The sequence below is a fragment of the Centrocercus urophasianus genome, unplaced genomic scaffold (genome assembly GCF_019232065.1).
Source record: "Centrocercus urophasianus isolate 14NV4802_14NV808 unplaced genomic scaffold, USGS_Curo_1.0 seq_12, whole genome shotgun sequence".
Taxonomy (NCBI): domain Eukaryota; kingdom Metazoa; phylum Chordata; class Aves; order Galliformes; family Phasianidae; genus Centrocercus; species Centrocercus urophasianus.
The window spans coordinates 40,602,224-40,618,312 of record NW_024884364.1 but is presented as its reverse complement, the minus strand read 5'-3'; the positions used below and the strand labels follow the sequence as shown (position 1 = coordinate 40,618,312).

The following is a 16,089-nucleotide window of genomic DNA, read 5'->3' as shown; positions in this document are numbered from 1 at the left end:
CTGTCAACCACTCCATCAAAATAACTACATCCATCAACAGTCTCCTCCTCCCATTGCCAGCAAAACAAAGCAAAGTCCTAACTAATGACAAGGAATGAATTTCTACAGAACACATACAGGCTATCATATAAGCTATTCACCAGTTTCAGGTAATAAAAAGAGAAGAATCATAGTCTTCAGAAAAAGTACAAAGATCACAGTGCATAACAGAAGTTGTACAAGAAATGCACTCTTTCACAGAAGTATGATGAACAAGAGTTTGCAAGTGCTGAATGCACCATCGGTGTAAGACAGTAGTGATTAACTTACTATCGGAATAAGTTATGATATTCATTAGCTTATCATCTGAGACATACAATGACTTATACAGCTCTGGAACTCACACTCCTCAAATATGTTTGCACTGATCTCTGCTTTTAGAGGAAACAGATATCTTCCAGTTTTGTGATTGCTAATTCTTCCAGAAGGAAAATATTTACAGTCTTAAATGAATTTAACCAAAATGCTTTAATCAATCGGAATTTACAACACATTTATTTCAATCATTCAGTATTATGTATTGAAATATCTCCTCAAGTTTTCAGAACTGTTTGAGGGCCTCTTTTTATTGGACAGGATCAGGCTCAGTCTTCACTGAGGTTGTGTTAGAGACAGATTATAAGCAGCGAGTGTTTTCGTAAGGGTGTAAAGGGTTGGGATATGCTTACTCTAAATTGTTAATAAATCTTGTTTGTGTGTAGATGAGGAATTGCTACAGAGCCTGGTGCTTTGGAGACACAATGTACTGTGAAAAACATATGCACACAGAGGTCACTGCCTGCAGGACAGGACAAAAGAGCACTCTTTCTCTCTATTAAAAAGCAGTGCCAAATGACCAAGTGGAAAAGCTGAACCAGCATGACTTGACTGCCTGCCAGAAACAGAAATTATGATGTGATGCCAGGTGGACAAATGCTGAATTGTGTCTGGCATGTGAAGTGGAAAGGAAGTAACTCAACCATAGGCTAGCGGAGTTGACATGACTCAGAAATAGGAGAGGAGAAGCCTGGCTCTTGCTCAGCTGGAGAACATTAGTACGGTTCAAGATGGTGAAGAAATGCAGTCTGTAAGAACACACACATGAAGATTTTCCCTTGGAGACAATGCTGAAACCACATCATGGTATTGAGATCTGGAGAAATAAAAATAGTAAGTAACGAGTCACAGTTTATATTGTTATTAGTACAGGGATCATGTAATTAAAGTCCTCATAATATAACCTTACAGCAAAGGGACTTAATCACAGAACTTTCCTCTCTCCATTCAGCTACCATTTTAAAATTTAGTAAATTTTCTTCTTCCTCCCTACATATTCTTTTTGCTATATATAGAACTGTCTTTTCTGTGGCAACACCAGACTGCTGTGCAAAGCTACCCCAGGTGATCTGGAGATCCCTGATGGGTTCATCTAAGCACTGTAATCCTTATGAGGTGAGGACTTACTACCTCACACAGGTGCTGTGGCAGCTGCAGAGCTGCTTTAAAAGCATGCCTGAACCTCCAGATGAAAGTAATTCTACAGATGAGAAATGATGTCCATAACAGTAATATTCAAGGCATAAACAATGAATGTGAAATTTCTAGTCATAAAACACCATCCTTAATATAGTAGATTATTTTACTTATTAAAGATTACAAAAACTTTATTCAATTCCATCTGAAAATTATCTGTTTCTTGAGGTGACAACAGAATTTTAGCTGCAAGTGTATGTGATCATTGGCACTCAGTCAGTTCTCTGACTCATTCTCAAGTCAGAGAACCATTTACAAGTAGCACTGGTAGCAGTTCTCCTGTATCTGAAGTTTCTGAAACCACTGTATCCTCTAGAAGTACACATGGGCTTTTCTACATCAGTTCTCAGAAAACCATCAAAGAATCATGGAATTGCTCAGGTCGGAAAAGACCTTAAAGATCATCAAGTCCAGCCATGACCTAACCATACTACCCTAACTCTAACAACCCTCCATTATATCGTGTTCTTGAGCACCCCATCCAAGTGGTTTTTAAACACATTTAGGGATGGTGACTCAAGCACCTCCCCAGAGAGCCTATTCCAGTGCTTAAAACCCTTTCTGTAAATAAGTTCTTCCTGATATCCAACCTAAACCTCCCCCAGTGTAAATTACCATGGAATCATATCATGGAATCATGGAACAGCCTGGGTTGAAAAAGACCACGATGATCATCTAGTTTCAACCCCCTGCTACGTGCAGGGTTGCCAATCACTATACCAGGGTGCCCAGAGCCACATCCAGCCTGGCCTTGAATGCCTCCAGGGATGGGGCATCCACAACTTCCTTGGGCAACCTGTTCCAGTGCATCACCATCCTCTGTGTGAAAAACCTCCTCCTAATGTCCAATCTAAACCTCCTCTGTCTCAGTTTAAGACCACTTCCCCTTGTCCTATCACTATCTACCCTCATAAACAACCATTCCCCCTCTTGTTTATAAGCTCCTTTCTAGTACTGGAAGGCTACAATGAGGTCTCCCCGAAGCCTTCTCTCCTCTAAGCTAAACAAGCCCAGTTCCCTCAACCTTTCCCCACAGGAGAGGTGCTCCAGCCCTCTGATCATCTTAGTGGCACTCATCTGGACCCACTCCACGAGCTTCACATCTTTCCTGTACTGGAGGCCCCAGGCCTGGATACAGTACTCCAGATGGCGCCTCACAAGAGCCAAGCTGGCGGGGATAATCACCTCCCTCTCTCTGCTGGCCACCCCTTTTTTAATGCAGCCCAGAACACAGTTGGCCACAGTTGGGCTGCAAGTTCACAGTGCTGGCTCTTGTCCAGCTTCTTGTCCCCCAGGACCCCCAAGTACTTCTCTGCAGATCTCTGTAGGAAATCTTCCCCCAGTTTGTATAAATACCTGGGAAAAATATGGAACGCTTCTCAAATTTGTGTGTCATCCTTGCAGAGACCATGTTAATTTTCTCTGTATCATTCCAATTTTAGTATATGTGCTGCTGAACGAGCCCAAACTTGAGGCCAATTCTACTGTCTTTCCTAAATGCTCACTGGCAGAGGGACTGAAGCCCTATCATCACCTGAGTTAGAAACTTAGCATCAGTAGTAAGTGGTATTTTAATGTTTTTAGTTTCTTTTCCGGCAGAAGGGCAGAACAGGGCATGTTGATGTACTGGGTACAAGGTAATCTGAATTTGTGTTCTTTTTCATCTTACCCATGAGCTGTTCCAATTTCTACGAATTTTTTTAAGTGTTAATAGTGGCTTCTTGGGAAAGTGCAGCACCTGTGTATAACATCTGTTCTGAAATATAATTTATTTGTAAAAGTGTCAAGAGAAAACACTGAATTAGCTTATCATTTAGTGATTATGTCTTAGTGAGTCCCTAGAAATTTAGAAATGGTTGGTTCAAATTTCCTTAGGAAAAGGAATAAACTGAATGGTGCTCTTTCCATCCTGACAGGATGCCTAACCTAACCTTTCTGTTACTCAGCCATGAATACTATCACCTGCAGCAGTTTTGTGAACACAGCCCCTTATTTTCTTCACTCTTCATATTGACTCTGAAATGGAATATTTAATTTTGGCTGAGAAAAAAGCAATTTCATCCAAGTTCTCATTTTGGCAAGAAAAAAGAAAAACATTTCAATGTTTATTCAATATGTTTTTTCTAACTGGGGTTCACTACTGGGGGAGGGACAGAATCAGTTTGTATGTTCCCAATCTTGAAGGGGATTTTCCTCCTTTTGCAAGGCCTTAAAAAAAAAAAAAATATTTTAAACAAGAAAAGGATGAAAATCAGTACAATAAAATTGCTTTTTGGATAAACAGAGTTTTATTACTTCCTCACAAGTAGCATTATGCTTTTGCACAATATTCCTGAAATCTTTGCAGCCCTTTGCAGGGCTCTTTCACTAACTCATAAATTCACAGGAAAGAATAGACGCGTCAGTAACAGACTAAGGCAGCAGTAATGAACTGTGGAGTCAAACTGCTGATAACAACAGGAGTTTAATATTAGCCATTAACCTCTACAACATGCCTGTATTCAACTTGAAACCAGCTCACAGAAAATGTTACCTTGCCTATTTATATGCAATTCAGCAAAAATGCTCACATCTGAGGTTCTCACAGTTACAAATTATGTGCATGGTTATGACTGTGAAAAAACAAGAGCTAAAGTAATTGCAAACCTTAAAATGTCTGGATGCTAGAATTCTACAGGCTTTTTTTCTTATTTTGTATGTGTGTGCACATGGTTGTGTGGAATTTCTTGTGACTTCCGTGAAGATACTTGATTTCTCCTGCAGAGACTGCAGGTCATTTGCAATGGTAAAAGATGGATTTCTGGACTGCAGGAGGTAGGGAAGTGCATGGCTAGCTGAAGCTCCAAGCAAATTCTCACAGTTAACTGTAACTAAAATTAAACTGCAAGTGCAAACTCTCTGTGCTTTAAGGAAAATACATTTTTGGAAGTTGTGGGGGAAATAAAGAAACGAAGATTGATAAAACTTATCTTTCATTGTCATATCATTTTAAGCAGCTCTGGGTCAAATTTTGATAAGCTCCTGTTTCAGCTCCTGTGATTGCTCAAGTTTCCATAATAAGATGTGATCAAGTTTGTCAAGAAGAGGTGATAAATTTCATAAGTTTGCCTTCCTCCAGCTTTATCACACAACCTTCTGAGAGCACAGTATGCAGTACACACCTGTTTGGCTAAGACAACAAAAACAAGAAAATGTAAAAATAATGCTGCTTCCAACCAAATATTGCCTTACATTTATCATCAGATTTTTATGGAAACAAGCAAAAGTCTCCATGAAAATGTTGCCCAAGGGGACACATTTTTTTCAGTTTTGGAGTTTAAATCTTTGCTCCTTTACCATGCTTACTGTTCAGTATTTCTGGAAGATCTTTTGTATACATGGAATTATGTTTTATCACACGCAGTATTCAAATATCCTCTAGTTCCTTTCATTCCTAAATTTTATATTCTGTATGTAGAACTGGAGTAATCCATGGAATGTTCTTTCTTGGATTCTGCAAGTATTTGTTAGCGTTTCTTAAGTCTACTTATCCATCTTTGAGAAGGTTTTGCATGATCTTATAACTACCTTATAACTTCGTCAAATTACTGTTCCCAGTTCCATCTGAGTATCTTCATTTTAATTTTGTCTAACACAGTTTGTTACCCTATGTTTTTCTTCAAGTCTAAGATTTCTAGGTTTTCCTTTTTCAGTGGGCTTCTTTTCATGTTCTTACTGATAAAATCATTAATTTCACCTCTGTTGTTTTCAGAGAATTGAGATTCATCCCTATACAAGTGTAAAAATGTAGAAAGGAGCTCAAGTATCAAATAATAAGGTAAGGATAATTTTTTGCTATTGTAAACATGGTAATTTTACCGTACGATACCATATCCATATCACCTTTTACTGCCACAGAAGTATTTTTAGTCATGAAATGCAAACAGACACCCCCAAATACCCCAAAACAGTCCCCTATAATTAATTTTTAATTCATATTTCCTCACTGACAATGTAAGTATGCTCCTAGCCTTCCGCTTTAGGAAGGTAGATCCAAAATAAATCACAATAAGAAAAAGTAATGATAAGCATTCAGCTTGACTGAGGTTGTTTAGATCATATTTCCTCTTTCCAAGTTAATTTTTCTCCTTCTTGTGTGTGATAGGGACAATGCATTTGCCTCCATAGATTTTAGTATATCACATGTTTATTCAAGGTCGAGTAAGCAACACAAGACTGAGATTTACAGGATTTAGATAATGTTTCACATTCTGATACACTTTATTCAGGAAAGTCACAATCTCTTTGGCGCATCCTTTAAACGCTAGTGAGGTCTTATTCTAATAGATGCATATCCTTATATTTAAGTACATTTATAAAATTGCTAGCAACTACTGCCCTTATTTCTCTATTTCAATATATAAGTGGAGAGAAAATACTGATACTTTTTTTTTTTTTTTCCTGAATTATGATAATTTTGTAAATGCAGAGTTAAATTCCAGGCTTTTAATTCAACTTCAGACTGTCCTGAAGTATGGGAACAAGATATAAACCAGTAAAAAGTCAGGGAATCCTTTTACATAGCATCACCTTCTTTACTATTACAACATTTGAAATTCTGTAGACTTTCTATGAAAATGAATATTAAAATAAAAATTAAAAACTGCTAGTGCTTTCAAAGGAATAGGAGCCCAGGAGCTGAAACAAAAATACCCAATATTTAAAATATTTTGATAAACTAAAAGAGTTTGCACCACTATGAAAATGATGCATACTATGTTTTAGCAGAAATTTTTACTGCATAGTGTGACAGTGTGCTTCCCCTTGCCCCCAGCCTCATCCTTTGGACTGGCCTTTATACCTAAGACCTTGCTCAGGACTGATAACATTCTCTTGCTAAATACTATGAGTATATGTCAATCACCTTATCCCATACATAGCGAGAAGCCCAAGAGACCCTGAGCTCTAAATTTTGTAACATGAGCGCTTGTGACCTCCTCAGATCCTTCTAAATACTGTGAACACATGAATGAATGTAGTCATGGGGCAGATTATGTGAAGTAATTGTTGGAGGTGAATTATTGTGATGTCCATATCTTAGGAGAAAGTTCAGTGCTGAGGAAACCTGCAGAGTGGAATGTGATGAATATGCAGGGAGTCTGTTCCATTATCGTTTCCTCGGCAACAAAAGCCCTGCAAACCTTAGATTGTTAGCAGCACCAGGAGAACTTGGATGTTGACTTTGAGGGATAGAGCAGGAAGGGTGGAATGGAGCCTAAACACCATTTTCTGTGATAATATTACAAGGATGGGAACTTGCTGATAATATGGAACTGACAGACTGTCACCCTGAGTCAACAGCTTTTCATTTTTCATCACATCAATTACAACAAAGATGTGTATGACTAGAGTCACCCAAACTCCACTTGAAAATAAGCAAATAGTGCAAAAATAGTTTAAAGGAAGAAAGATCTGGGATATATACCACCACAGAACCTTTGGGAGGACAATGCTGGATCCTGGAACCAGTTGACAGGTATTGACAGACAACTATTTCCCATCCCTCAATAGGGATTCCTTTTGGGTAAAATTCACACGTGGTTTTACTGATTGCTTCCCTGGGAAATTTAGAAATCTTTATAGAGTTTTTCCATACTTTAACAAGTTTATAGCTGGTTATATTATTCACATTATTGTGAATAATATATATATTGATATATATATATTCATTTGATATATATATATATAAATTTCATATATATATTGAATATATATATTCAGACAAACTCTGAAGACAGTATAAATATCACCAGCAATCCAAAAGGATCTGTAATATGTTGCTTCAATAAAAAGCCCTATTCATTAACTCTCTCACAGGGAGCAGCCAGACTCCTTAAAATTGATCATGAGAGCCTATTTGAATGCAATTGTACCTGTAGCACCAAAATGGGTATTTATCCTTTAACACAATAGTTGTAGGGCTTGATGGAAAATGTACAATTTCTTTAATTATAGTGAAAAAAATGGTATCATTTTCATGGGTAAGAAGAAAACCAAGTTGTAACAGTGTTAAAGTTAATGAAAATCTGCAAGTTGGCATGATTACAAGACACAGAAAGCACAGTAGCAAATATAAAAGAGCCTTTTCAACTTCTACGTGATAAATGTATGCACTCCTGCTACAATAATACATATATTTTTAGATTTCCAGGAAATGTTATCACTAAGATATATAGTGAATGATAAAATCAGAGGATTTTCCATTTTGATGCCTTAATTAGGACTGGAAGTTCTATAACTAGAACTTTTAAAAGAAATAAAATGTTAGATGTCAATTCTAAGGATTCAAAAATGATAATTAAATTCATTGTGACAACCATACAGCTTTTCATGCTCGAAAGCCTGAATTGTAAACGCAGTTATACAGGAAGAAAATCTGCATAAAAATATAAAATATGATTATAATATGATTAAAAACAGAGGAAATGTATGATGTAATTACTTTCACATATCCATTTTTCACTGAATAACTGAAAGCATATAAATTATCCATATTCTATGAAATTTTCAGAGTACAAGAGTTAACAGGCTGATGCTTAAGCAACAGATACTCTCTTTTTGGTGCTTCTTTCATACAATGCTCTTTTCCATGTCTGGATATTTGTTTCATTTCCAAAAACTAATAATAAAAAAATCATCTCAAAAAAACCCCAGGAAACTGCTTAGAATGTGTGAGTAGAATATTTTTTTTACAAAGACTAAAACTGCATCCCAATTAATTGTCATCGTTTTATCTTGATTAAAAGAACTTTACATGCAATTTTTTTTTGTGATGAAAATTATTCGTGGGGGCAGATCACAGCCGTTGGGGTGATGCACTGTGACAAGGAAGGTCAGTTCAATGAACCTAAGTTGTCATGGTGTTTTAAACCTGAAATCAATACTGCCATAAATAGAAACCTTGCTCTCTCTCTCTGATATCATACTTCATATTCAAATGCTTTTTGATTTGCTTTGTTTTCATCCTCTTTTTACTGTAGCTTCTTCTCTGTACCTCTACATCTTTATCTTTTCAGGTTACTTTTAATTTATTTTTATCACTGCCTCTCTTTTATGCTTTCGATATAATGAAGAACAATAACTGCAAATTCTTCCTGCAAGTCGCTACTACCTTTCAGCAGATGGCACTGTTATTTAGTCTAAGTAACAGGGCAAGATAATTAACTTAAAAACTCTTCTTAAATGATTAAATATAGATTCCTTTTTAACTGCATTTCCATCTTACGTACAACATCAATTCCAAAAGAAAAGCAACACACAAAAAATATTAGAAAAATATTTTAAAAACATGACTATAATGAAAATGTGTCATTAAAAAAGTCACTTGAACCATTTAATGAACTACCACTCTTCTTTTTGTAGCACATTGCAAACATAATTTTGGAATGATTTTACAGGACTGACATAGTGACATTATCCTACTACACTAGCAGGTAATTTTGAATTTTTTTCATATGGTCACTCATACACATCTGCAAAGGAATATCTGCAAAGCACTGCTGTCAGCATGAGTGCACTCCCTCTGCTGTGAGTGGCACCAGCTCTGTTTGACACGTGGGGACCACCAGGGTCTGCACTGCGGGTTCCCACAGGCACACAGGGAGCCTGGTAGAGAACAAGCAAATGCTCTGCCAGTGCTGTCAGAAAAACATGCAACTTCTGTCAGCTCCAATTACAAAGAGAAGATGAATCACATCTCTTAACTCTGTCCCTGGTGGCACTCCAGCTGCTGGAAAGCAGCCATGTGAGCAGGACTTTCTCTGGGCTGCTGCTAGCTCCTCTAGCTTTCCCTGCTGCTCCATTCTGAGGACTCCTGATCTGGAAAACCATCTTCTATCATTTCTCTCAGGTTTATCCATGCACTTCTACTTACAGTTTGCTCCCGTGACTTTTCTGTTGCAACTAGCATTGGCTATTTTAATTCTAATACATCCCATAGCCTTACAGATTCAGTTGCTTTTCAGCAGTCCTGAGGAGAAGGACTTCAGGGTGTTGGTTGATGAAAAACTCAACACAAGCCAGCAATGTGAGCTTGCATTCCAGAATGCCAACTATATCCTGCATCAAAAGAAAAGTGACCAGTATGTCAAGGGAGGAGATCCTGTCCCTCTACTCTGCCTCAAGGCCTTACCTGGGATCCCCAAAACAAGAAGGGCATGGACCTAGTAGAGCAGATCCAGAGGAGGACCACAAGGGTGATCAGGGAGCTGCAGAACCTCTCCTATGAAGACAGGCTGAGAGAGTTGGTATAGTGATAGGGAACTGAGGGAGTGTAGTGATAGAAAAATGGAAAATGACTCTTAACTAAAAGAGGATAGACTTAGATTAGATTGAAGAAGAAATTCTTTACTCAAAACTGAGGTAATGGAACTGTTTCACAGAGAAGCTCCAAGGGTGTCCCATCCAGGACAGAGAGGATGAGGCTTTGATCAACCTGTTCTACTGAAGGTGTTTCTACTCCTGGAGAGGGTTTGGTACTAGATGATTAGTAAGTTTTTTTCCAACCCAAACCATTTTATGATTTTATGATTCTATGATTCTATAATTCTATTATATTGTTTCCAGAGAAGACTAATGTTGAGGCTTAGGAAATTTGTCTGCTCCTTGGATTATTGCTCCCTGCAGCTCTTCCACTGCTATGTAAAGAGCAGGAAGTGGTGGACTGGTATAGAAAGTAAATGTTTGAAGCCAGTCCTTATAATCAGCAATATATTGCTGAAGGGAGTTGTCAAGTGTGTGCTCATAAATAAGGGATGGCCTACAGAACATTCTCATGGGGAAAATTCTCATACCTTTTCTGAAGACTCTGCATGACTGGATACTTCTCTCATGTGCTTGTGGGGATCAGTGGAGGAATAAGAGGTCTGTACACAATTACAGGGCTACAACTGTAACCCTGTGATGGATGATTAGGAAAATTGGCTGAGAATTTAAGGAGGTAGATGTGCCTTTTATGTGAGCAATGGGAATGCACTGAGCTCTGCTTACCGATCTACAATGAACCAGTCATCAGCTGAGTCAGAATTAAAGTGCAGCCCTATGTAAATGATGTTTTTGCAAATTTCTGCTATGGACTACCTGGTCAGGGTGAAGAAGTAAATGAGGCCTTCTATGAAGCCTTACATCTCCAGCCCCACTTCTTATGGGGAACACCTGAATACCTGCTGGAGTGACAGCACAGCAAAGCACAGAAAGCTTCAGAAGTGCAGTGAAATCTTCCTAGCACAGCTGATTAAGGAGCCCACAGAAAAGAACAAGGCATTCTGATAGGCTTGATTTTTGAAAGAACAAAAACTTGTCAGGGAAGTGAAGGTCAGCAGCAGTCTTGGCAGTCGTGATCAGTAGTGATGAGACAGTGCAGTTTAGTATCCTCAAGAGAAGACAAGGTATAAAGCAGGATCACATCTCTGGACATAGGAGAGGAGACCTTGACCACTTCAGAAACCTACTTCAAAGAATCCAGTAGGATACAGCTGGGAAAAGTTTGATTTTCAAGAATCACCCTCTCCAATGGTTCACTCCAATATGCAGGAACTCAAGGAAAAGAAGCACAGTGGCTGCATGCAAGAACCAGAAGCCCTAAACTGGACTTAAATATAAAAAGGAAGCATATAAGATGTGGGAAAAGGTTGAACGATACTGGAGAAACATGGGGATAGTGTACTAGGATAGTATTAGAAAAGCTAAAGATCCTCATGAATTGAATCTGGAAAGAGATGTGAAGGGCAACAAGAAAATCTTCTACAGGTTTAGTAGCATCAAAATATGATACTTTTCCCTGCTCCTCTCTCTCAAGATCAATTCACTAAACATTTGTGTGGTTTTCTACCGCAAAATCCTATCTTGCTTTCCATCATTCCATCTATCACATTCCAACTCCTCAGACTTCTCTGGAACATTATCTGTCTTTTCATATTTGCCATTTTAATCACCTTTTTACTTTTCTTTCCTTCTTTCTTCTTCTTTCTTTCCCTATTCCTTTAATCTCATGACTGCTGTTCTTTGAGCTCCGTCTCTTTCCCTTCACTACCAAGCCATTTTGTCACTTATATAAGTCACAGTCCATCACTCTCATTTGTCTATGTGGTGTAAAAGGATGTCTTTTTAAACTCTTGACTTTCATTTCTGTAAGACTTACTGTTGCTATTTCCACGCCTTCATTAACCTTACATAGCTTGTCTCATGCTTCCTACTGCATATGAGTGCACCAGCTACCCAGTCTTATTCCATTGTCCATCTTCCATCACTGAATAGGAATCAAAATATTTTATGTTTCCTTCATATTTCTTAAAGTTCTCCTAAAAAAAAAAAAAAAAGAAAGAAAGAAAGAAAAAAGAAACTTCTGTTTGCTTAATAATTAGAAAATCTTAAAAATCCTTTAATATGAGACCATCAGGTCTCATTTGCTTATTCATTCATCCTAGATGTGGCTTTGCAAATCTTCTTACCACAAATAGCTCATCACAAGATCTTTATATTAAGCCTTAATTCTAGTTACTCCAAATGTTATGTTACAATTACTTTCCAGTTCTTCTAATGGAAAGAGTTAATGTTTTAGAGCTTGCAAGTGGATCAAAGTAGGGAGATGATGCTAAGTAGTAATGAATCTGGGAGCAGATGGTGTGGACATGTGAGTTTTATGGAAGATAATAAGATTTATATAAATATACTAGTGGCAGAAGAAAAGAAATTATTTTAATTCTGCTAATATTTTTATTTAAACTTCAAATTTTTCTTCCTGGAAATATGACAACATGAACATCATGTTTTCATAAAACTGTCATGTTTTACAGCATTTAAAATCATTTCAACGTTAGTTATAGAAGCATTCAATTGTCCCCACTGCTTAAGCAATTCTTTGCTTCTCAGAAGAATTTTAGTTTTTTGGATTAAAATGGACAAAAAAGATTTGAACAATGAAACATGAATGAAATTACTGCAGATAAAAGATGATCTAACTAGCTGGTTGAAAAACAAAAAATCAGACCTGAATAATAACTGTATCCTTATTGGGCTAGCCATGTAGATATGGGAACTGAATGGAAAATATGATTACTATATTTTGAAGCAGACAGGATATAATGCAGCAACAGCCCCCATACTGTTGTTACTGTTTATTTGTGATGTAAAATGTGTAAGATTTGCAAACATTTAGCATTTAATAAATAATCTTCATCAATAATACGGATAAATGTATAGCGCTGATGACTTAAAAAAATAGACTTTGCTTAAAAAAATTACCTAGAAATGAGCAGGAATGTTAGTTGTTAAACTTTTGATAAACAAATTAATTTAAACTCCATGATTTCTCCAGATTTACATTAGCTTGTGTTTTCAATAAAAGTACCATCTTACTTTTACAAGCTTTATCTGTTAAAAAAAGAGAGTTTAACATAAAAAAACATGAAGGTTTTAAGACTCATCACTTGGAGGGAAAACCCTCTCTACATTAGTAGAATAGATTTTTTTTTTTTTTTAATCACAAATAACAAACTCTCCTTAAATTATGGAAAATCTTCTAAAGCATCTGAGTATTTCTTGAATACCTTGAAAATTCTTCTATCTGTTTATTCTTTCTATATATGTTGCAGAAACTTGATAAACTTGAGAAACAAGATGACATTCCAGTAATTTTTGGTAGCTGTCAATGATAGTTAATCTCATCTTTTATAAACTCAGGAACAAATGTTTGCTGCTCATCTTTGTCTCCTTACAAGGAAATGGAAAAATTTAAAATTATTTAATTATATTTTTTTTCATAATGTTAAGTATTATATTCTGTCACATCTTTCCTCTTCTTGGATGGAAGTTGTTAAATCTGAAGTAAATTATACTTAGCTGTTGTGGAGTATCTGACATGAAATAAGTGCATAAAATACCTCACTTTGTTGTGCCTCATTTGCTTTTGACAGTATCACTCTTTATGCAATCGGAACAAATGTTTTCTAGAAGTTTCTTCCCCTGTGGGAAAGGAAGCCATGATTTTAGGGGGACGTACATCTAGGAAAAGGTAGAACCTGCACTTCAAAAGTTTGTTTTCAATACGTTAAAGTTGACTATCAGAATTTCTCCTGCAAAAATGTATGGCTAAGACATACTTAATGGAATACTGTATTTCAGAAGCACTGAATACTGTCAACACAATTTCATTTTCATTAGATTAATTTCAATATTAAAGTGAATTTTTAATTAGATGCACCCGATGGCAACTCATTTACTGTTGTTATAAAATTACTTGCCAGTTATTATAATGTAGTAAGATAAGGTGTATTTTAATGAGCACTGATATGTTAAATTAGAAGGAATAGAATTTGGACACATGCACAGTTAAGTGTGCCTCAAGTAGGAGGACTGCAATTTTTTCACATGATCAAATACAAAAGTCAAAAGCTTTCCCTAGATTATTAATAATTGGCTTAGTAATCTAGCTTTCTAAGTTCTGAAGAAAATGTACAGTAAAGAATCTGTTACAGTTATTACAGTGGCGTCAATTAAATCATTACTGTATTGAACAATAACTGTGCACAGAATTGTATCAGAGTGTATGCTTATAGGTATTCTCTAATGAGTTTTCTCAATGGATGTATAGTTATTTCAAATTGCTCCCATCATCTCATTGATTTAACTTTCTGCAAGAGAGATTGTTAGTTGCAATTTCAGGTCAAAAAGCAAAATGCTCTGGATTCCTGGATGCCAGGAGAGATTTATTACAGGTTGACCAGAGCCTCCAGAGTCTTCAGAGAGATTTGAAAGATTTTACTTGTTTCTGTGTGATGCTGATTGATCACTTTGAGTAAGCTTATAGCTTGTTCACATAGTCTGCAGGGAAGGAATACACGAGATTTTATGAAGCTGGTGTAAAAGTGGTTGGTTACCTAACACAGTCAAGGACTTTGGATGTGTTCAAGACAGATCAGAGCACCTGAACAGTGCACCTAAACAAGTTTAAAGCTATAACTCAAATGTGTAATGGACTGTTTGCCAAGATACATTTTCTGAGGTTAAGCCTAGTAGTTATGCTGAGCCAGAATACTTTTAATCTCCCAAGGCAGGGTAGCACTCTGCTTTTTTATCCGTGTTCCTATCATTCTGATATTTTTGTTTTTCTAAAGAGCTGATTTCAGTACAGGGTGAGGTCTCTATGGGACTTCCAAGACTTTGATCATTTATTTGGTACACACATCTTCACAAACACACAGTAGCTGAGGATGTTCTGCAGATATTCACAAAAGAAAAAAGTTGGCTTTATTTGCTTGTTTTTAATATTGGCATCAGGAAGCATGCAGAACTTGATACAATAAAATTACAGACCTGTAAATTTTTTTTTTTACCTCAGGAATATTTAAGTATTGCTCGATATCCAGTGGTCAATGGATTCCATATCTTCATGGTTTCTTCTAGCTTCACCCTTCTCCTTGCTGCATCCTGAGCATGAGATAGAGCTTCTCTGCTTCCTGGCTTTCCTGAGTTCCCTTCCCAAAGCCCCAAACCATCTCTCAACAGGGAGAGGAAAGGAGACAGGGACTATTTTGGAGCAGAGCTTCAGTGCAGGGTTGTGCTGGAAATAAGCACTGGCATGTGCTTCAGGAAAAAACTTCTTGGCAGCCTGTCTGTCTTTTTCTCCCCCTTTCTCCCTCAAATTCATACCTAACCTGGAATGGTCAGAAGATTAACAACACTTCCATCACTCACTTACCAGGCATACTTTTCAGATTGGTGTCAGAAAAGGCAGAAAAAGACAAAAAGAAAAGGGAGATAAGTTCTGCACCTACATTTAAGTGTGTAGCTTGACATGGGTTATTTCAGAGAGTTTTAATTTCAGAAATAATCCGTACACTACATATAGACAGTTTCTCCATAAATGGTCTGAAAATGTTAACATTTTAACACTATCTGCAGCGTACAATCAAGTATACATTTAGGCATGCCTTTAGGCAACCTATTCACCTAGGAAGAGGAGTCAAGTTTGTGGAGTAAATGGCCAATTAGGAGATGCATCTATTACCTAAGACTGCTGCTTCTCCATTCAAGAGAACTCAGATTACATTATTCAACGTCACAGGATTTTCTCCTGATTTTGCTACCTCATCCCTGAGTACCACTGTAGTTTATTTTCTATGTGAAATATATATATTCTTGTTCTAACAAAGCGAAGGAAGTATGTGCCATCACAGAGAGGGTACTGGATAGTGCTCATGAAATAAAAAGGAAATCTTTCTCAATCTAAGTGCCAGTTCAAAGTGTTTCAGGAAAGATATAGCAGAGCAGGTGAGAAATTTTCATCTTCTCTTTTCAATTAGAAGTTCCACCAAAACTAAGCTTCAGGCATATTACTGAGATTGTAAATAAACAAACAAATCAATAAAATCTCTGATCTGTTTCTGAGCAATCGTGAGATTTCATGGGAGATGGGAACTGTATGCCTTATCCCTGCTCATGATGTGGTCCCATGGCTGTATGGAATATGCTGTGAAAGACCACAATTCTGTTGTGTTGTTT

General features: G+C 36.9%; 1 non-coding gene across 1 annotated transcript; it reads right to left on the bottom strand.

The window, feature by feature from the left end:
- Positions 1–2,912: 2,912 nt before the first annotated feature.
- On the bottom strand, positions 2,913–3,016 carry LOC122156389. The gene has a single exon (XR_006167479.1). It is a non-coding gene; the product is annotated as a U6 spliceosomal RNA (small nuclear RNA).
- Between the last annotated feature and the right edge of the window lie 13,073 nt (positions 3,017–16,089).